General features: G+C 42.4%; 1 protein-coding gene across 1 annotated transcript in view; it reads right to left on the bottom strand.

The window, feature by feature from the left end:
• The window catches only part of LOC138526343 (interleukin-5 receptor subunit alpha-like), a 427945-nt gene that overhangs the window by 118355 nt on the left and 287271 nt on the right, over nucleotides 1-22319 (bottom strand). The gene's annotated exons all lie outside the window — the stretch shown is intronic.

Here is a 22319-nt window from a genome sequence, read left to right on the forward strand (position 1 = left end):
GTATGTAATAACAGGGCATATGTTATACTGTCGCATAAGTACAATACAAATGCTTAAAGTTTATTAAACATAGAAGAGGTGCTTTCATAATTCAAATTGCAGTGAAATGTGACAGTCACTTGTGAACAGGTGCAAGAAAGCTGAACAAGTATTCCCCCTCCGCAAGGCTGACAACGGAGGAGGTATTTGGGGGGTTCCCCAGAGCTTTTCCCACGCATCACCAGCCAGTTTATCCGGCCCACTTGCACTCTTCCAAAGAATGCCGCCTGTACAAAAAATCGCGGCACAAACGCTGTGGTTTGACCCGTTAAAGGTGTACATCATTACACCATTTAAGGGGAGAGGGGTTGCGGGGGTGTCCCCCGCTTCTCTTAACTGGTATAATGGGTCCAGGGTTTTGCGAACCACAGCCTTTTTGCCGCAATATTGTGCCCACAGCCATTTTTTCAGCGATTTTAATACATGAAACCAGATATTCAGAGTAAAATACTCAGACTTTGAAAACCATGGGTGGCAGAAGCGGTCCACAGCCCGGGACTCTGAGCTTAGCATAGATTGCTGTCGGGGGTCCAGTATGATAGCGCCAGGCCTGTGAGCAGGATTGTTGTAGGGGTCAAAGACTCACCAGTTCTTTGGCGTGTGACCAAGGTGGGAAGCCACTTGTGAGTGGGGAGGCCAGAAGTGAAGATGCAGGGGTGCCATTGGCTACACAAGCAGCCATGATGGAGTTGGGCGCGGTCACAACACGCCTACCACTACTTAACTTAGGTGAACAGCAAGGGCAATTAACATGTGAAACTGTGTCATCAACTTTAGCACAGTGAACCAACAGCCAGAGAACAAAATCAATAGCCACTTGCAACAAAGACTGCCATGTGCTGTAGCATTCGTACCTGCTTCCCTCAACAATTTGTTTATCAAGTGCTAGAAGTCCATGTTGAACCTAATAATGCCTACATATGTGACTTTTCAGATAATGACATGAACGTGTGTGTGAGTGTCCCCTGAAAAGAATAACAACTGTCCCAAATGACCTAAGCATCGCCGCCTGTCTGGGGAGGTGGGCATTGTTTCCTCACGTAGTCCGAAACCTCAAGCAGATCTAAATAATAAAATAAAGTAATCCCTCACACGCCAACTGAGTGGAAAACGGACATTAGCCCCACTCTGTTTTTTCTCTACCGAATGCTCTACTGGGCCAACAGGTAGAAAGAATTGTGCTAGGTCGAGGTGAGCTGCGGGCTATTTAATTTCCCTATGGGTGGGGCCCCCAGTGTGTCTCAACAAGCGTGTGCTATTTGCCATGCCCTCCCTCCTTCCCCTATATCCAAGCAGGTGCTGAGATGCCCCAGTGTTTGCCTCCTGAAAATCGCTGGTAATAGGTGAGAGTGACAGCGAGGTCGGGAAAAAGGAGACATGCCGAACAAAACCAAGACAGAAGAGAGTTCGCCCCCTGGCGAAGGACTGGCGTCCGAAATGCATCAGCGACATTGGCCTCTGAATTAAAAAATATGAAAATGAAGAATAAATAAGATTTTTACTCACAAAGCCATTTTTGAATGTTTATTTTTTTGATTTTGAACAAATTGAATTGGACATTGTTTCAATAACTTACAGTAGTATTTACTGCAAATTTACTACAACCTTTGGCTTCATCACGTCTAGTGATAGTTTCACCAGGCACCTTTTTTGTTATATTTTTGGGTGGTGCCAATTCATCCAGTTATGTAATGGCAGTTTGCATTCCACCACTGGCTGACGGATGGCTATATTCCCTGGAACGTGATCAAGGGAAAGTGCATCACCTGGTGAAGGACCACTATTTTCTGCTCTAATAGGAATCCAGTGCGTATCCCCACCTAATATTGCATTTTGTGTTGCAGACCCAACTCCAGGATTTTGTCACCTCAGTGGGTGCAATCTGGGGGTCAAATTCCATGGGAGTAGCCTAAACCCTCAAGTGTTAAATGATATATTTTTTCAACCATGTGTCACGATACAAAGGCTAGTACCTGTCTATGGTTCCATGTGTTAATATCCCGCAAAAATATCACGATACAAAAATATTGCCATATTTTTGCAGCGATATTGGGCCATGGACCCTGCGGTGGACACCTCTGCAACTCTGCATTATTTTTAAATGGGCAGGGGACAACCCCGCAACCCTCGCTCCCACAAATTATCCCCCCAAAAAATCCAAACGACCATATGTGCGGTGATATTTTTGGTGGTGATAATATGTAGGGATACCCTGTCTACAGTGTCTGAATGCAAACGGTATGAGCTTATGGATGTGTGTTGATAGTGCTTACCGGAACCAACCATGGCAATGTCAGTCGGGGCAGGCTTCCACAAACATAAATGTATATTGTACTTATATCAGAAACCCTCAGGTAGTTCTGCACAGCAGGAAGAGCCGACAGTGGACCCTTCTCAACATCTTATCCTTTCCATCTGCAGGCACGGCTACGTTTGTCTTAATCAATGAGGTGCAGCTTGATTACCTAGGTGTAGCAACCAAGGCAAATGTATTCGCAACCTCATTCGTATCGGTTACATGTGATTTTAACGAATGAATAAACAAAGAATACATTTTTAACAAACCTAAATCAACGAGAAAATATCGAATTTCTCATTGAATTTTTTATTTGGGGGGTCACCCAATCACCCGTTTGCTATGTTTAAAACCCCACCCGAACACCTCTCCACCCATTTTAACCCCTTACCCCACCCCACATATATATATATATATATATTTTTTAATTCAATATTTATCAGTTGTTTTTTCATTCATTAAAATGTCATTCTTTGTTTTCAATTCGACAATATCACTGCATACCATTCCTATCATTCTGCAGTGAGCTCCAATCATGAGCTAGTTGTTGATGTGCTTAAAATGAGCAAAACATGATGTGATTGTATGGTATTCTTTGTCTGTGTTCTTTCTTGAAATAATGTATTCACAAATTAATTCTGTGGCGAGCACCAATAGGTGAAAAAGAAGGTTATAACATTGGAGCTCTGCGCAGAATGATAGGAATGGTATGCAGTGATTTTGTCAAATTGAAAACAAAGAATGACATTTAAAGGAATCAAAAAAACAACGAAAGAATATGTATTTTTTAAAAATATATATATATAAATGTGCGGGTGGGGTAAGGGGTTAAAATGGGTTGGGAGGTGTTGAGGTGGGGTCTGTTACCCCAGGTATCAGACCTAGATACAGGGACCACCAGCAGGCATTTGCCAGTTGATCGGAGTGATCAATTGGGGCAATAGGTTGCAATTTTAGAGGATATGTAGGGTGGTGCTAGGCCACGGACACACTTAAAAACCAGGCAAAGGGTCTTAAACAAGACCCTCTCCTGCAGTGGGAGCCAGTGGAGATCCCTGTGAAACCTATCCTAACAGCAGAAATTTGGGCAACCAGAAGTCACTGTAGTTGATACTTTGAAATGCCCATAATTAGGGTATTGCAATAATCTAGCCAGTGCTCCCACAACTGTTCAGCCGTAATTTTCTCCAATGAGAGGTAGGATGGGCTTCAACAAGTTAAATTGACCATACACTCATTTAATGATCTGATTAACATGTAAATTGCATTTTTTTATGCAAAGGGGTTCAGTTGCAATTTGTTTTCCAACATCCAGTTCTCTATTCTGTCAATGCAAATTAAAACTTGGGCTAATGCTTCGGCTGGTTGCTTTAGCCGGGCATAGATTTGAGAGTCATCGGCATATGAGTGATATTGCAATTCAAATTGATCAAAGATTTTTAGAAGCAGGTGCATGTAGACATTAAACAATAGTGGTGATAGGGAAGAACCCTGAGGGACCCCCTAGATAACTGGTAGTGGTTCAGAAATGTACAGATCCAACTTGACCTGCTGAAGATAGTCAGTTAGGAAAGAGAAGAACCATTATAAAGCATTATCCAACACCTGTGCTACTGAAGTTAGTCTTGAAATGAGGATGTCATAGTTGACCATGTCAAATACTGCTGACAAGTCCAGCATGACAAGCATGCTGACATTTCCCTCATCGGCAGCCGCCAACATGTTGCCCCAAAATGGACACCAATGCCATCTCGCTACCATGGCCCAGTCTGAATCCTGACTGAAAAATGTCCAGGATATGATGTTCTTCCAATAAAATTCTGGAGCTGTGTAGTTACGTTTTTCTCCAGAATTTTTGCAGGCCACAGAAGGCCGGCGATTGGGCAATAGTTTGACAAAGATTTCTAGTCCAAAGATTTTTTTTTTTTTAGGAGTGGAGTAACATATGTTTTTCTATTTATATCAGGTGGCACACAGCCTTGGTAAGGCATTAACAAAATATTGAATACTCTCTTTCAGAGCTGGTGCATGCTGTTTAGCCAAATATGCAGGTATGGGGTCATAAAGGTTAGCTGGCTTAAGTTTATAGATAAGATTTTCTTTGGTGTCTGTGTCAACCTTAGTAAATATAAAACTGCGTGTGGATGACTCTGACACAAGGATTTTCTCCTCATTTGCAAGGGGTACTGATCATACTTATTTTCCATAGACTGAATAGGGAAAAGACTTTGCTCACGCCTACAGCCCAAACCGCTGGACGGATTTTCACCAAATTTGCGGCAGGAGCAGCGGCTTGGTCCTGAAAGCATGCTTTTGTAAATCTGTCCAGTATTTATTTTTTAAACGACCAAAAAGTAGGTCACAAAAAATTAGTGTTAGCTAAGTCTGCTCCGCGGACACACTTCCATGTTCGCTCCATAGAGAGGACACTGATTGGCTAATCGGCTTGCGTCATGTCCGCGGACATGCGACGTGTCGGCTGATTGGCTGGGATGAAGCATGAGGTGCGTCAGATTGTTTTGATGCGCCCGCCATCTTGGATCCGTGTCCGGTGTCCGCGGACATCGTGGTAAAAACATATTAAAACACAACATTGCATCAATTAATCTCTGGGGAGGTGAGGGGTGATGAGGATGGTATGTGATATGGCTGCAATAAGCAAAAAATAGATGTTTTTTGTCGCGAAAGTCCGAACAGTTAGGATGTTCGTGAACAGTCCTGTGCAGGAACGGAAGAAGAAGTGGTTGATTCCATCTTTGCCTCCACACAAAGCACTTGAGAAGATTGTGTTTGATAAAACTCTCAAGAGATCTGACGGGACTCACAGCATTCTGTCACACGGTAGATTTGGAGGTGTTCCACAATATGTGCCTAAAGTACAGGCCAAAGAGATTGCATTTCGGCACTCAAGGGATGGAGATGTATAATCATGGAATTGCGTGCGATTTTGTTCCGAGTACACATACATTGTCAGAAAACATTGCCAGCGTACCCTGTCCACCTAAAACAGAGCTCGTGGAACAGTTCAAATCCAGGTACAAATGATGACCATCTGTTTTTTTGATCAACAATGTTTTTAAGAAGTGTCCAAATAAAGCATCCAATTTATCTGTTAAAATGTATCCTCTTGGTTAATTTTTTTTTTCAACTACTGCAGTTTTTACAATTGCCTTACAATCCCACAAAAGGGATGAGATCTAGGCTATATAAGTGAAGGTGTCCGTGACCTAAGCATAGATGGGGCTATTGCTAGAAACACTTTGACTCTTTTTTGTGTACCCTCTACTCTAAAGTTGGAGTAGGGCGCATTCTGTCATTGCAAAGTTTCCCTACCCCTCAGCAGCGCCACGATCATCGAGCAAGGACAGCCCCCACATTTTTCCTCATGTGCCCGTGCATCACAATTACAGTTCTCATGGATGCGGTGAGCCAAGATGTTGCAAACTAAGAATGTATGTTCATTCTGAGTGAAGGTCACCAGCTTTGAATTTTTGTGCTTGCGAGCTACGGAGGCCCACGCATCGGACACAGAACAAGGTTCAATTGTTTTTTGACCTTGAGAGAAAGGGACCATTCCGAAAGGAATTGAATAAAAGGAAGGGTGTAATAATGTAAGATGTGATAAGGTTATGCATTCCAAAACTGAACTAAGGAACATGTAAATTCAGTTTATGAAAAATCGTTGGTGCGAACAGAGTCTGCATTACGGTCTGAGTTGCGCCAAGAGAATGGAAATGCAGAATATAATGTAAGTTTGATTTTCGACGATTTTATACCTGAACGAGCATCAACTTATTAGCGGACCATTATTTCTGGGTTACATTCTACTCCTTTGTTCTGTGTGGCATATTGCAATGAAACGCAAGTATAACCTTTGTGTGTAATGTTCTTTCTAGCGCCCACATGGGTAGACCAGCATTGAGATGCATGTAGACCACTACTCGGTTCTCCCAGGTTCACTGCTAATATTTCATTAAAATGCCATCTATGTGCACCCCGAATTGTAGCGTCAGCTTCTGTATCTCGTTTAGAGTTGATCATACTACATAGCAATGTCCTCGGAAGCAAATTGTGTAGTACTTTCCACGTTGTATTCTCTCTGTTGACATTGTTTCATGTCTGTGCTAATCGTTAGTTTAAACTCTATGCCGAATTAATAAGTCAATAGATAAAGTGTAATATAGATCGGCTACTGAGACACATTTCTATTATGTTTTCGAAACAGGTACATCCTGCCATTCTGCGATTGTCATAGATTCCAGATGCCAACTGCCGGTTTCTTCAACCGGCAGCTGCAGATACTTGTGAACAACTGGATATATTTGACTCTTTTTTGGGACGATCGCCAAGGGCCCATATGCCCTTACACTGTACTAACGATTAGGAGCACCATAACATCCTTTACAGTGGTCTAGCCCCAAGTTGATGTACAAGCCCTGGAATTCACTGTGCGACCCAAGCGCTTCTTTTACCCAAAACGAACACCTTGTGTACGCACAAAGAACAACACGTGGCTCACAATAAACATTTTCGGATCGCGAGCAAAGAAACAAATATCCAATTTGATTGAATATGGCAATAGCCGGATTTTCTCGGAGCGTTTATTGTGAAATAAAAGTACTTTACAAATTGTACTGTCTTACTGTTTCCTTTTAAAGTATGGTTTCATATTCCGAATTGTGACGTGCTGTGTTGTGAGACGATGTGTGTTGATTTCCGGGTTCTGCGTCACGTCACGTAGGTGTTGAGTGGGCGTGTTTGGCTACGCTGCCCAGGAACGTCACTGAAAAAGGCAGAGAATATCATTAGGTTTGGTGATGTGAAGTTTAGGGCCGGGGCATATGATTTAGTGCCGTCAGGGCAGTTCACCTTAGGGCGATGCAGCAACCGATAAGATTAGCACAAGATGGCCGCGCCCTGCTGCCAGATTTCGCATGTGTACAAAAGAGGAAAACTAAGGTAAGGTGCATTGGAAATGTTTGTGCGATCGATCAACGTATGTTTAAAAATACATGCCCGAACCCTCGGGACAATAATATTTTCTGAGCATTGCACTTGTCAAACTTATCAAATAATCTCTGGGGAGGTGAGGGGTGATGAGGATGGGATGGGATATTTCTGACCTGATTCCGAATGAGTTTACAAAGTTTGGTGGGATTCTGTCATGAGGGAGCAAAATTAGAGGGGGGGGTCACAAAATAATGTAGTGGCTTATAAATAAGGTGCCATTTGACGAATCTACACTTAATTTGGGAAACTGATAATAGATCTAGTTTTTGCGAAGTTTGGTGGGATTTTGTCAAGATGGGGCAAAATTAGAGGCGGGGTGCCAAAATAATATAAAGGCTTATAAATGAGGTGCCATTTGACAAATCTACACAAAGGTTTGCAAAAAGATTATATATCTAGATATAAATGTTTTCGTAAAGTCTGAATAGATTTTGTCAAGTGGGAGCTAGGTTAAATGATGATTGTATGTGCATCCATTTGACACTTTTGAAAAAATAAAACATGGGTGGATTTCCAGCAAACCTGCGTAAGGAGCATTAGCAAGGACCATCAAGCATGGTTTTGGAAATGTGCCAGTGTTTTATTTTTTGACAAGTGTCATAATGTAGCTACAAAAAATAGCAGTATACCTTTAGTGACTGAGGGGTAGTCTGTGGCCATGGGCAGTGGCCAGATTGTCTGGGTCATGGAATAAGGTCATGATCCAGACAATCTGGCTACTGGCCATGACCACAAGGGACAAAACATAGGATCAAATTGGCCATGTCCACCTCGGACTGTCTTTGTGGTAAAGTTATTCGAAATTAGGATAGATTTGAAAGGGAAGAAAAATGTGCTTGTGGTAGTATGGTCATAGGGTTCTCTCTTTGCCATCTGCAGGCTCCCATGGAAAGCGAAGAAGGGCCCTGTATGGAACCCCCGCCTTCCCTTTCCATGGTGGGCATCTTAGAAAATTATTTTCCTTCCTCTTTTTTAGTATCCCGGTTCCCGCTTTGGGAACCTAGGCTGCTAATGGCCTTCATCCCCCATATCAGGGGCTGGATTGGTGGGGGGATAATGGTCCAGAGACCCTGTTATCGCTTGGGCTGATAACTTGGGCTGCTGGGCCGGTATCCACTGTTCCAGTCCCTGGAATGGAGGATGACCACCACAATATTCCCATTAGCATAACACAAACTGCAAATGGAAATGTTGGAAAATCTTATTGAGTCTATGTACTTTACTGAGAAATATAAAGTAGATGGAGTCTATACTTTTTTTTTTAGTTCTATTTTTTAACAGTGAAAGGTGGTTCCTAAAGGAATATGTCGTTTGTTGTTTTTGGATGTATTTATTTTGGCAGGAGAGCTTAGAATGAAAGGTGAGGAGGGAAATGAGGGAAGAGGCACCAAACACTAATATGGAGGGGCAGGTGGACAGGGGAAAATGTTGTGCGTGTTTTATTTCTAAGGTAGGGGGCAGTGTTTCTCATGTTCCTTGATTACAGCAGTGGTGGTGTCTCTTGGGGAGGAGGGATGGCATTAGCTGATTCTATTTGAAGATAAATAGCAGTTTTGCTAAAAGTATGTACTGTGTACTAGATTGTTAATGGATGAGTAGGAATCAGTGTTGGAGCTGTGCAAGGGAAATTTTGCAGTTGAAAGTTCCTAGATCAGTAGAAAATGCAGTTCCGAACTGTCCGCGAAGCACAGATCTTATCGTGAAGTGTATATGGGTTCTTGGACACGTCATCATGCCGCGCGCCAGCATATGTTCATGTTGCACTCTCCGGAAGGTCTGCAATGAAATCAGATGTTCGTAGACATTATGGTTAAGTTGCACTAATAAAAACCTATGAAATTCCATGAAAAAACTTTGTTAAAGGGACGTTATGGTTCCAAGTAAAACCGAAAACCCCCTGAAATTCACCAGTTATGGTAAGCTAAGCAACCATAACTCGTGCCACCACCGTGCACTGCTAAGACTAACACCCCGGACATCAAAGATGACATCACAAATGTCATTGATGACAACACATGTCTGGCTCACTCTTTTTTCCTTTACTGATATATCTAGGCCAGTAACAGTCAGGAACTAAAAATTCATAATACTATAATATAAAGTACTATATTTGTGGACTTATACTTCAAATATGTTCTTACAGTAATTCACTTAGGGTCCACTGAAAGCATATGAAACATATACAAAGGGGAAAACACAGACTTGGAAGACAGCAATGCTTTTTATGTATGAAGAGGATTAGTACGGTTATCAACACTGTCTTATAGTTCTGTTGTTTTTTTGTTACTGTACGTTCCCTGGATATGCTCATATTTGTACACATTGCACTTACACTACTTTCCTTAGGGTCTAGTCACAATTTGTGATAGTTATATATAGGGAAGTAGTAGCTTTGAAGCAGAGCAATCATTTCTGTGCATGAAGATAATCAGTTATGTTATGAAGATTATCGGGTAATCCTGCTGTTTTTTTTTGTTTACTTCACTTTCCCTTCATATGCTCTATTTGTATGTGTTGTTGTCTGTTTGTGTTTTGTGTCCAGTAATGCAATAATGTAGTAAGTGGGTTTGATTAGGTACTTATTAAATGTTTCACAGTATGCAAGACTCTGATAAGAAAGCATTTGTAATTTTAGTATTTAACATGGCAAGATTATTAATATTGCATCTCCATGTCTGCTGCACACTATGCCTATGTTACTACATCTGTACCTTAGTATATTGGAAAAAAGTCATAATACAATGCTATTTGGATTAATGCATTACTTAATGCACTACGTACCTCATGATATTTATTCCAATGATCTTTGACACTTTTTTTATTAACATTACAATAAGAATCCCTTGTACAGACTTTTCATGAAAGGTAAATGCACATTTGATGTCATCAGTGATGTCATCAATGACATTTGTGATGTCATCTTTGATGCCCTGTGTGTTAGTCTTAGCAGTGCACGGTGGTGGCGCGAGTTATGCTTGCTTAGTTTACCATAACTGGCGAATTTCAGGGCTTTTTCTGTTTTACTTGGAACCATAACCTCCCTTTAACAGAGTGTTTTCATGGAATTTCATAGGTTTTTAGTAGCGCAGCTTAACCATCAAGTCCCTTTAGCAAAGTTTTTTCATTGAATCAAAGATATACAGAAACAAAGATCTCAATTTGTCACGGGTAAGGGTTGAGCTGTTTTGAAAACACAGACATGTATCTCACAACCATCTGTGTTCTTGTACAGTGTTTAGTTACATTTTTCCACAATAAATACAGAATACAGTGTGATGGGAATTTAAAAGCCTGGGATGGCTCAGCATATCACTGACATGAGACAACTCGAGACGTCATAAATCTCTTTCTTGGGCTATACAGATGTGATGACATCAACTGCTGATACAAAAATTGGTTGCAGTCCGACAAAATATAAAATCGAATGGTGGTTTTCAAATTAAACAAAATAAGTATATTGCAATTTAATATATTTTTCAAGGTTGGAAATGTTAATAAGACAAACAAGACAGGTTTTTGGTTTTGAAAAAGAGGCCTGTGAATAGATATTTGTTGGAAATATATATATAATTTGAAAAGCATTTTTTTACAAAACAGTTAAGGTTAAACCAACAAAAACTTAAAATCTACAAACACCAGAAATAATAAAGTTAAGATAACAACATAATAAACTTTAAAATAAATTATGGCAACCTTAACTCACCCTGTTTTTGTTTGGCAATATTTTGTTTTAAGCTCTGTAATGCTTTTAAGTCACAGTAATGTACTGTGTGAATATTTGTTTGTTTTTAATACAAATGTTAAACTGTTGTTATTTATGTTTTAATGTAGATTACATTTGTGCTGCTGTTGTTAGTATTTAGAGTTTGCATTATTTAGACCATTTCATTTAGCACACATATTACATGTTTGCATTGTTTATACACAGTGTGAGGACTATACATGTTGTGTATATGTTAATGTTATTTCTAGAAGTGAATGTTACTAAGATTTTACTGTATATGATATTTTCATAATTTGTTATTGGTTCTGTGTATGTTTTATTTTTATAATGTTACATGTATTGTTTAGTAAATTACATGTATGTACAATGACATTTATTTTGTTAATTCATATTTGTATGTTTATCCATTTATAAAGTTGTTAATAAATATTGTATATGTAAAGTAGAAGACTTGAGTGCTTATGCATATTTTGTTGTAGATTTATTTCTGAAAATATTCTGTGTATTTTATTACAGTTACATGATTATTGATTGTGAGTGTTTGTTGTAATAGCATCCTGTGTTCTAAGAGCATGTAGAATAAGTGAGTGTGTGGCATAAGAGGATGTTGCATAACAGTGCATGGCGTAAGTCTATGGGCCTCATTATGAGGTTGGCGCCAACCCCATAACACAGTTTCTGCCGCCTGATATCCCGGTGCCATCGGGACATAACAAGTCCCAGCGGACCGGGATCTCAGACAGTGGAAATCGCAAAAGTCCCCATTCCGATAGGACTCTATGGGAGTGAGGAGATGGAAGCACTGCCACCGTTGTTAACAGTGCCGGTGCTTCCGTGAAAACTCTGCCTGCTGGGGCCTATGCGCCTGGCAGGTCAGACCTGCCGGGCCAGAGGCACCAGAAGGCACAGTTGTAGTCTGCCGGTCCGGACCAGCAGACTTGTAATGCAGCAACGTCATTTCACTAAAATGCCAGGGCTGGCGGAAGTGACATCACATGACGCTTGACCTCTGATGACATCACAGGAAGTGATGTCATTTGACCCCACCCCAAAGTGATATCCCAGTAAGCAATGGAACACAACCTTCAACCCCTTGATAAAACAGGAAGTGGCATAACATATTTCCTAAGTACACTATGAAAAATATGGGTTCCATGTAATAATGACGCCACAAAAATCTCGCCATGCAAAAATATCGCCGAAAAATTGCCGTTTTTTGTGGCAACATTATTGCATGGAACATGCGGGGGACACCCCCGCAACCCCCAAACTTTTTTTTTTATATGGTCACCTAAATAATATCGCCACAACATTTTCCCGGCGATATTATTTACGGCAACCATATGTATGGCAATATTATTACCTGATACCAAAATATGGTTACAATATCACTATAATGTGATATACATTTCATAAAAGAATGGATTGCCATATATATTGTTAACATGAGTGTGTATAGGCCCATATTACCCAATGACTCTGAATGCAAGCAGACGTCCATGGCCAAATGATAATTATATGGCACTTGAACTTAAGCACTTTATATAGGACACATATACGTACGGTATCACCCAACCTGTGCTGGTACTCATTTATCGACCTCAGAAGGATGAAAGGCTGAGTTGAGGTGTTTAAGAACAGACTCAATCAGTGACTCACCCCCCGAAGTGCACCTGAAATAAATCTTTAATGAGTCTAGCAATTATTGTATAGAATTCCAGAAAGACAAATTATTTGGTATGCCTATTCTTTCTTATTTACGGTCACTGCTGAGCGTGTTAGACTTGTGGAACCCCTATATTTTTTTAAAGAGGCCTGAACAAGAAAGCCAGTCACCCGAGAAGCAAAGAGCCACATGGTGCTGTCCATAGCCCAGGAACTTTAATTAAAAAAAATAGAAAAAACGTTTGTTTTCTTTTTTTTAGGGGTAGCAAGGGAGACCACAGGGGTAGCAATGGAGAGCTCGGGGGTCTCAGTTGCGACCCCTGGTGACCCCTAAATGACATCCCTGTTGTGATGAGGCCCTATGTGTCGTAAATACATGTGTTGTAAGTTTCAGGGTTGTTAGACTGTATCCCAAGCTTGTGTATCATGGGTGTTGTACGAGCATGTGTTGTAGGAGCATGTTGTAGGAGCATGTGTTGTATGAGCGCCTATTATAGCATTGCATGTCAGTGGACCACATGTCATAGGAGTGTGTCAGTACAGTGTGTATCACAAGAGTGTGTGTTGTGGTAGGAGTGTCTGTCATAGGAGCATGTGTCATAGGAGCATGTATTGTCGATGCAAGTGTCCTAGGTGCATGTGTCCAACGTGCATTCGAGAGCATGTGCCGTATGTCCATATGTTATGTTCAATGCGTGCATATGTAGCAGGCGTACATCTTATAGGAACATATATCATAAGTGTGTGTGTTGTAGGAGCGTGTGTTATATTAACATGTATTGTAGGAGCATGTGTCATAGCAATGTGTGCCATTATAGTGTGTGTGTGTTAAGAGTATGTGTGGTAGGAGCATGTGTCATAGAGCCTCTGTTATAGGAGAATGTCATATGTGAATGTGCCATAGGTGCATGTGAGAGCATATGCCATTTGTTCACATTATGTGTAGTCGACGCATGAGTAGGAGGAGTATGTGTTGTAAGAGTGTGTATGTGTGTGTGAAGTAGGAGTACATGTAGTAGCTGCATGTGTCATAGGAGCACGCGTTGTAGGCGTGTGTGTCATAAGAATGTGCCATAAGAGTGTGTGGTAAGTTTCCTTGTAAGAATGTGCATTGTGAGAGTGTGTGTTGTAAAACAAGTCTGTGTGGTTGGAGCATGTGTGTACATCCACATGGTATGTGTAGTAAATGTGTAGTAGTGTATTATAGGAACATGTATTATACAAGTGTGTTGAAGGAGCAAGTGTTATATCAGTTCATGTTATAGGAGCACACATCGTAGGAGTGTGTGCCATTAGAGTGTGTTCTAAGAGTGTGTCATAAGAATGTGTGTTGTGAGAGTGTGTGTGTGGTTGGAGCATGTGTTGTAGAAGCATGTGTCATAGGAGCATGTGTCGTAGGTGCATGTGTCGTGTACAGTTTCTATGAAAAGTGTACATTTATTACATCACCTTCAAACTGACATCAAACTCAGCTGTGACTTGTCTTTAATGTGAGTTTTTAGGAGATGTTAATTGTGTAATGTAGGAACGGTAAAACTTGTATGCACTGTAGACAGTTCATACGGAAAGTGTACATTTATCCAATCACCCTAAAACTCACATTAAAGTCAGCTTTGTCTTGCCTTTAATGTGAGTTTTTAGGAGATGTTAATTGTGTATTGTGCATATTGTAAACTCATACGCTCTCTGGACAGTTTGTATTGAATGTGTACATTTATACGATCAACTTAAAAACGACATCAATGTCAGCGGTGACTTGCCTTTGATATGAGTTTTTGGTAGATGCACATTTTGTAATGTACCAACTGTAAAATGCATACTCTCTGCATACATGATTGCAGCGCATGTTGTAGATGCCTCTTTGGTAGGACCATGTGTTGTAGGAGCGCATGTCGTAGAAGTGTGTTGTAAGAGTGTGTATCATAAGAGTGCGCACCGTAGGGGCGTGTGTGGTAGGAGTGTGTGTGGTAGGAGCGTATGTTGTAGGTGCAAGTGAGAGCACATGTATTTTGTCCACATGTTATTTGCAGTAGCTGCATGCTTGGTAGGTGCGTGTGTCATAGGAACATGTATGATGGGAGTAGGTGTTGCAGGAGCGCTTGCTATTGTGGCATGTGTCATAAGAGCATGTGGCATAGGAGCATGGGTGTCGTAGGTGCATCTGTCGTAGGTGCATGCATTATAGGTGCATATGTTGTATGTGCATATGACACGTGCACATTTATTTAATTACCCTAAAACTGACATCAAAGTCAACTGTGGCTTGCCTTTAATGTGATTTTTTAGGAGATGTTAGATGTGTAATGTAGGAACTGTAAAACTCAGATGCTCTGTGGGCACTTCCTATTGAAAGTGTACATTTCTTACTTTAGCTTAAAACTAACTTTAAAGTCACCTGTGGCTTGCCTTTAATGTGTTTTTTTTTAGGAGACATTAATTGTGTGATGTACATATTGTAAAACCCTACGCTCTGTAGACAATTCACATTGAATGTGTAGATTTATTCCATCAACTTAAAACTGACATGTCAGCTTGGTCTAGCCTTTGATGTGAGTTTTTAGGACATGTTCATTTTGTAATGAACCAACTGCACAATGCATACACTCTGCGAACATGATTACATGGCATGTTGTAGGTGCCTCTGTGGTATTAGTATGTGTTGTAAGAGTGTGTGTTGTAGGACCATGGGTTGTAGGAGCACATGTTGTTGGATTGGGTTGTAAGAGTGTGTATCATAAGAGTGTGTGTGGTAGGAGCATGCGTGGCTGGAGCAGGTGTCTTAGGAGCGTGTGTCATAGGTGCAAGTGAGAGCATGTGCAGTATGTCCACATGTTTTCCACAGTAGGCACATACTTAGTAGATGTGCGTGTCATAGGAAAATGAGTGTATTGTAGGAGTGCTTGTTATAGCAGCACCTGTTGGAAGACCACGTGGCATAGGAGCATGTGTTATAGAAGAGTTTGCCATTAGAGTGCGTGTTGTAAAATGGTTTGGTAAGTGTGTGTTGTAAGGGTGTGCATGGTAGGAGCATGTGTCGTGGAAGCACAGTTCATAGAAGCATGTATTGTAAGTGCATGTGCCATAGGTGCATGTGTTGTAGGTGCATGTTTCATAGGTGCATACTCTGTGTACAGTTCCTATGACAAGTGTTCATTTATTCCATTACCTTAAAACTGAGATCAAAGTCAGCTGTGACTTGCCTTTAATGTGAGTTTTTAGAAGAATTTAGTTGTGTGATGTAGGAACTGTAAAACCCATACCCTCTGTGGAGAGTTCCAATTGAAAGTGTACAATTATTACTATACCTTAAAACTCACATTAAAAAGTTAGCTATGACTTGCCTTTATTGTAAGTTTTTAGGATATGTTAATTTTTCTAATGTACCAACTTTAAAACTAATACGCTCTGTGTACTTGATTGCAGTGCATGTTGATGGTGCCTCTGTGGTAGGCAGTGCGTGTTATAAGAGTGTGTGCCATAGGACCATGTGTTGTAGGAGCGCACGTCGGAGGATTACATCATAGGAGGTTTTAGTGTAATAGTGTGTGTGGTGGAAGCATGCATGGGTGGAGCGCTTGTTATAGCAGCACATGTTGTAACAGCATATGTCGTAGGAGCAGGTTTGGTAGGAGCATATGTCATAGGTACATGTGTCATAGGTACATGTGTCATAGATGCATGTGTTGTAGGTGCATGTGAGCATGTGTTGTACGTCCACATGTTATGTGCACTAGGCTCATGTGTAGAAGGTCCACTTCTCATAGGAACATGTATGATAGGAGTATGATAGGAGTGTATGTTGTAGGAGCACTTGTTATAGTAGTGTGTGTCATTACAGTGTGCGGTAAGTGTGTTGTAAGGATGTGTCTGGTAGGAGTGTGTCTCATACGTGCCTGTCTCATAGGGGCCTGTGCCGTATATGCACGCTCTGTGTACAGTTCGTATTGAAAGTGTACATTTATTCCATTACCTTAAAACTCACATAGTCAGCTGAGAATTGCTTTAATGTCAGTTTTTAGGAGATGTTAATTGTGTAATGTATGTATTGTAAAACACATATGCATTCTGGACAATTTGTATTGAAAGTGACATTTATTCCATCATCTTAAAACTGACATCAAAGTCAGCTGTGTCTTGCCTTTGATGTGAGTTTTTAGATGTTAATTGTGTAATGTACGTACATAAAAACGCATACACTCTGTGTAAAATTCTTATGAAAAAGGCACATTCATTCTTCACACCTGACATATATAGATACATTTCAAATGTTAATACCTCAAACGCCATACAGACTTCGTCTTAACCTTAACTATGTCATGCTTTAGCACAGTTAAGGTCAATAAGTAGTACTTATGGCGTTTCAGAAAATTACTTTTCTCAATAACGTTAGAACGTTTGCATTAATAAATCTGAAAATATTCCAGTCATATTTTGTGAAAGCCACCTGTGCATGCGGAAATTCACATTTTTACATTAACGGCTTCATAGCTTATACCACATGTTTACTTGCGCATTTTGGAAAAGCTTTTAAAATGGTGTTTTCCCATAAAAAACAAATTCGACCAAAATATCTCAAAAATCGCAGCTACGATTTTCCCACATTTTTGCAGGTGCTTAGATTTTATCTGTAATCGGTACACTGACATTTTTATTTTGAAATCAGCTCGGCCAATTTTTATATATTAACGATTGCAAATGTATCTATATATGATGCATGTGAAATTACAACAAAGCTTTTGACTGAAAAGAATATGAATGAAGTACAGACAACACGCCAATCATACACAGAGCATTCAACGCAACCATACGCACATCAGCTAGAACAATACAAATCACACACACACAGCATACACATTCACCCCCAATTTGTACACATTTCAAATATAGACTCAAGCAATGAAATTCATAATTCAAGCAACATTAGGCAGCCAGCATTATCATGAACACACACAACATACGCACTCACCCCATTTCATGCACATTACAAACATACACTCAAGCAAGGAAATACATAATTCAAGAAACAATATGCAGCCAATGTTACGCTCACCTGGACCCCACAGGGGTGTCGATCGGACCCAGACAGCTGCGGTCTCCTTCAACGTGATGCGTAGTGCAGAGATGACTGTCTGGACTGGCCCGCCTAGTCTTGTCTGCTGGACCCGAAAAAGTATTTTCCTGCAAGTGGAGACAGGGATTAGCCACCTGTGGGTTTTAGTGATGGCCTCCCAACTGTTCTCGCTCTCCCCCACTAATCACCTCCGATATCCCTTAGTAACCTCACCTTATGTTTGTAAAAGATGAGCTCTGCATCCTGCGTGTCTTGCAGGGGCACGTAGATACTAGTTACTTCACTGGTTTGAAGGCCTTGGGAGAGTTCCGGTAAGCATTGACTCTGAAGTGCCAGGCGGGATTGGTAAGTATCAAGTTCAAAGAGTTCAATGTGCCCGATGTTCACTCTTGTCCCCTTCCTTAAATTGCAACTGAGTTCGTGAGAAGAAGGTCTTGTAGCTGCTGCTGGCGTTCAGGTAAGAGTCTGTGTTACCCAACGCTGTCCGGTAACTATTGCATGCGTTAACGTGTTGTTTTTCTCCCTCTTTACAGATGCGGCATATGAAGATATGGAGAATAATACCGCCAGTGGTAAATCAGGCAAGTCTATGGTGGTAAGAGGTATTTGTTGATTCCCTTGGCTCACCTTGTTATTTTTGTGCCCCTAGGTGCCAGAGTACGGCGAAGAAATGATGGAGACAGTGCCGGATCGAAAGATGCTGTGAGAACTGGTGAGTATGGCGCCGTGCTGGAGCTGGCGAAGCGACGCGTGCAGGACTGATGTACTTCCCAGGTCGGGAGATGAAATGGATCCGGAATCAGGTGAGGAATTTGAAATAAGTTCGTTTTCTAACCTTGTCCTTTTCTTCCTCTTTATTCTAGGAGCTCCGGATTCGAGGCGGGCGTGGCAGAAGACTGGATGCTGGATGCTGGCTGCAGGCACGCGGGCGTGGCAGAAGACTGGATGCTGGCTGCAGGCAGGTGAGAGTCACGCTGCTGGATGCAGAATAACACGAAGCATGTGCTGCTGTTCGGGCGTGGTTTAAATAGCCTCCAAAGTAGTCCCAGGAAAGAAGTTCCCCAGGACTACACCCGAGTAAAAATTAGTCCCTGTAGTAAAATAGTCCCATCCAGGCCTCACGTTGGCTTGGATTTATTTGCAGCATGGTCTGCATGAGGTAAGTAATGTCTATGAGCCTGGCACCTATGGCGCCAGGACTGATTTTTATTATGAGCCTGGTGCCTACGGCGCCAGGACTGAACCCAGACAGCCCCTAGCTGGGGCTGCTGGTTTTTTTTTGTAAATGTCTGGCTGCCTGCTCCTGGGGCTGATGGGCTTGATCCGGATGCCCGGGGGTAGGCATCATGACAGCCAACAATGTCATGACCACACACAACATACACACTCACCACCACTGCAGACACATTACAACATACACTAAGGCTCAAGCAACAATTTCTAGCAAACATTATCATGACCACACAGATCATACATACTTGCCCCCACAATGTATGCATTACAACATATACTAAAGCAAGGAAAAACATAATCCAGGCAACAATATGCACCCAACATTATTAGGACTGCACACAAAATATGCATCACCCCCACTGCGTAAACATTACAACATACACTAAAGCAACATAATTAGAGCAACAATATGAAGCAAACATTAGCATGACCAAACATAAAATACGCACTGCGTACACATCACAACATACACTAAACAAAGGAAATACATAACAATGTATTAACAAAAGAAATATGCTGTATTAAAAAACAAAGGTAAAGAAGACAATTACTGCAAAACATAATGCATGCCTTCAGCTATATTTCCTAAAAATAAACTAGTCTCCTCATTACACAAATGTACTTCATCCACCCTAACAATACTGTCATTGTGACTTTAAGGGGCCGATTCATGGAACAAATGTGTGCCGAAAATCCCAGCGCAAGCTGGCGCAAGCGTGAGAAAGCAAGTGCACGCACACGCGTGCGATTCAAGGAAGGCGCTGCGTGTGTTTTCCACTGGTTGTGCGCCAAATCTGTGCATGGCGCACGCGGGCGCACACGTCATCAAACGGCATGTGCTACGTGCACAGGGAAAGCGCACATAGCGCGGCGCACCCAACAAAAGTGGGTGGAACAGTGGGCGTAACACGCGAAATGAGGAATAATGCGTGAAAAAGAAGGCATAACTGGGGAAGTACTGCAGGGAACTACACGGAACGCCCACACGCACGCGAACAACCCGTATTCATGGATTCGAATACGGGAAATCCGCACACGTCAAAAGACTTGCACATGCATCAACGCGTCTGCCACATGAAGGCAGGCGGAAGCGTCCCGCGCACAGTATAAAAGTGTGCGCAAACAACAAACACCTATATACAGCTACGATGAATGCCCCATTTGTCGCAGCACTGATTGTGGGACACCGCAGGAGGAGGAGAATAGCCAGGGCCCGCATTTTTTCACCCTGGACAAGCCTTTTTGGGATGCCTGACGACCAGGTCTACGGCAGGTATATGTTTCCACCTCGTATCATGCTAGACCTGGTAAGGGAGTGGGAAGATGACCTTACATCCCCCACCCTATGCTCCCAAGCATTGAGCCCCTTGGAGAAGGTGCTCAATGTCCTGCATTTGTTGGCCACTGGGTCATTTCAGCGGACTACTGACATAGTGGGGGGGGTCTCACAGGCCACGCAGTCACGCTGCCTACACCAGGTGTTGGCAATCATCACTGCACACCCCTCAGTCCGCAGGCACATATACATGCCCAGAACACCCGCAGATAGGCAGGCCGTTGTCCAGGACTTTTATAGGGTGGCACACTTCCCCAAAGTGCATGGTGCCATAGATTGCACCCATGTGGCCCTACGTCCACCTCGGGCTACTGAGCACATGTCCCGAACCGCAAGCACTGGCATTCCATCAACGAGCAGGTGGTATGCGATGCAAAGGGAATCATCACCTCTGTCTATGCAAACTACCCTGGCTCCACCCATGACAGTTTCATATACAGAATGTCCGCCCTGAGCCGGGCCCTGGAAGCTGGGCAGCATGGCGACACATGGCTCTTAGGTGAGTACAAATGCCTGTGCACATGCACACACATGTCACACACACAAATACACAAACCCCAATAATCACAACCATCATCACCTCTCCAGGGGACAGTGCCTACCCTTTGAGCAACCACATGAAGACGCCAATCCGGAACCCCACCACACCGCCCCAGGTAAGATACAACGCGGCCCATATTGCAACCAGGGCCATAGTGGAGCGCACATTCGGAGTGCTCAAGTCATGCTTCCGCTCCCTTGACCGCTCTGGCGGGCAGCTACTCTATGCACCCCCAGTAGTGTGCAGGATCATTGTGGCAGCATGTGTCCTGCACACGGCAGGGTGTACCGGTGGACATGGTGGTGCCCCCACATTCCCAACCACAGGCACAGATGCTGCCCATGGGAGGGGATAGGGCACGTGGCGAGGAAGCCCGGACCCAGCTTGTGGCCACATTATTCACCTAAACTCCCACCCCTGCGGAGTGCACACAGGCCTGGCACATACCAGGTGACAATCGATGATTACAAAGAGACAGTCAACTGTCACAACCTTACCACCCTGAGAATGTTGCCATGGAAGTGCTACATTGTGTGCATCCCTAGCTACTTAAACATAACCAATCCTGTGTGACCAAAAGGAACACATGCAAGGTGTGTATCACACTACCCTCTGGAGAACAGGCCATGACAATCACTGGTATGCCACCCAAACCCTCCCAACCCACATCATCCTTGTCTGCCACACCATGACATGGCATGCAACAGCAAAAGCCCAACACATGACCAATTACATACGAAGTGACATGTGATAAATAGAAAGAGGCCCGAGACAATCAGGCCTGACATGGAATCAGATGAAATGACTGACCAACAACCTCCCACACATACAAAGTCATACACAAATGCTTGCCACCAGTGGTAGCATCAACAAAAGACTGAATGCCTGTTCTCATGCACATTGGCCAAGCCAAATCCGCTAATCCCTAACCCGTGTGCTCTGTGTGTCTCCTGCAACACACTGCTCAGCACACAGCACAGTGAGCAGCCATTGTGTTGGGGATACACCTTGACCATCACATGGAAAGGACAAGCAACAAAAATAACCTATTGACGCATGTACACGATCCCCAGATGGTAATTGATCATGCGCTGCAGGGACACAGCATGCCAGAGAAGGCAATCTGTGTGCACCTGTGGGCATGGAAGGGTGGTTGTACGTGTGGTGGAGCATTGTGTAAGTGTGTGTGTCAGTAGGGACATGCATTCAATATATGCATTTGCAATCAAGTGACCATCAGTGTCCTCTACACATCACATGTGAACATTCACCATGTGTACACCCCAGCATGTCAAGCCACAAATATTCCCTCACACTTGAAATCTAAACACAACACATGAACAGGCATTGATCAGCAGAATACATCATGTACATAGGATACCACAATTGCAATGTCAGGGTGCG

Source organism: Ambystoma mexicanum, chromosome 7p (assembly GCF_040938575.1).
Source record: "Ambystoma mexicanum isolate Mex_15411 chromosome 7p, UKY_AmexF1_1, whole genome shotgun sequence".
Lineage (NCBI taxonomy): Eukaryota > Metazoa > Chordata > Amphibia > Caudata > Ambystomatidae > Ambystoma > Ambystoma mexicanum.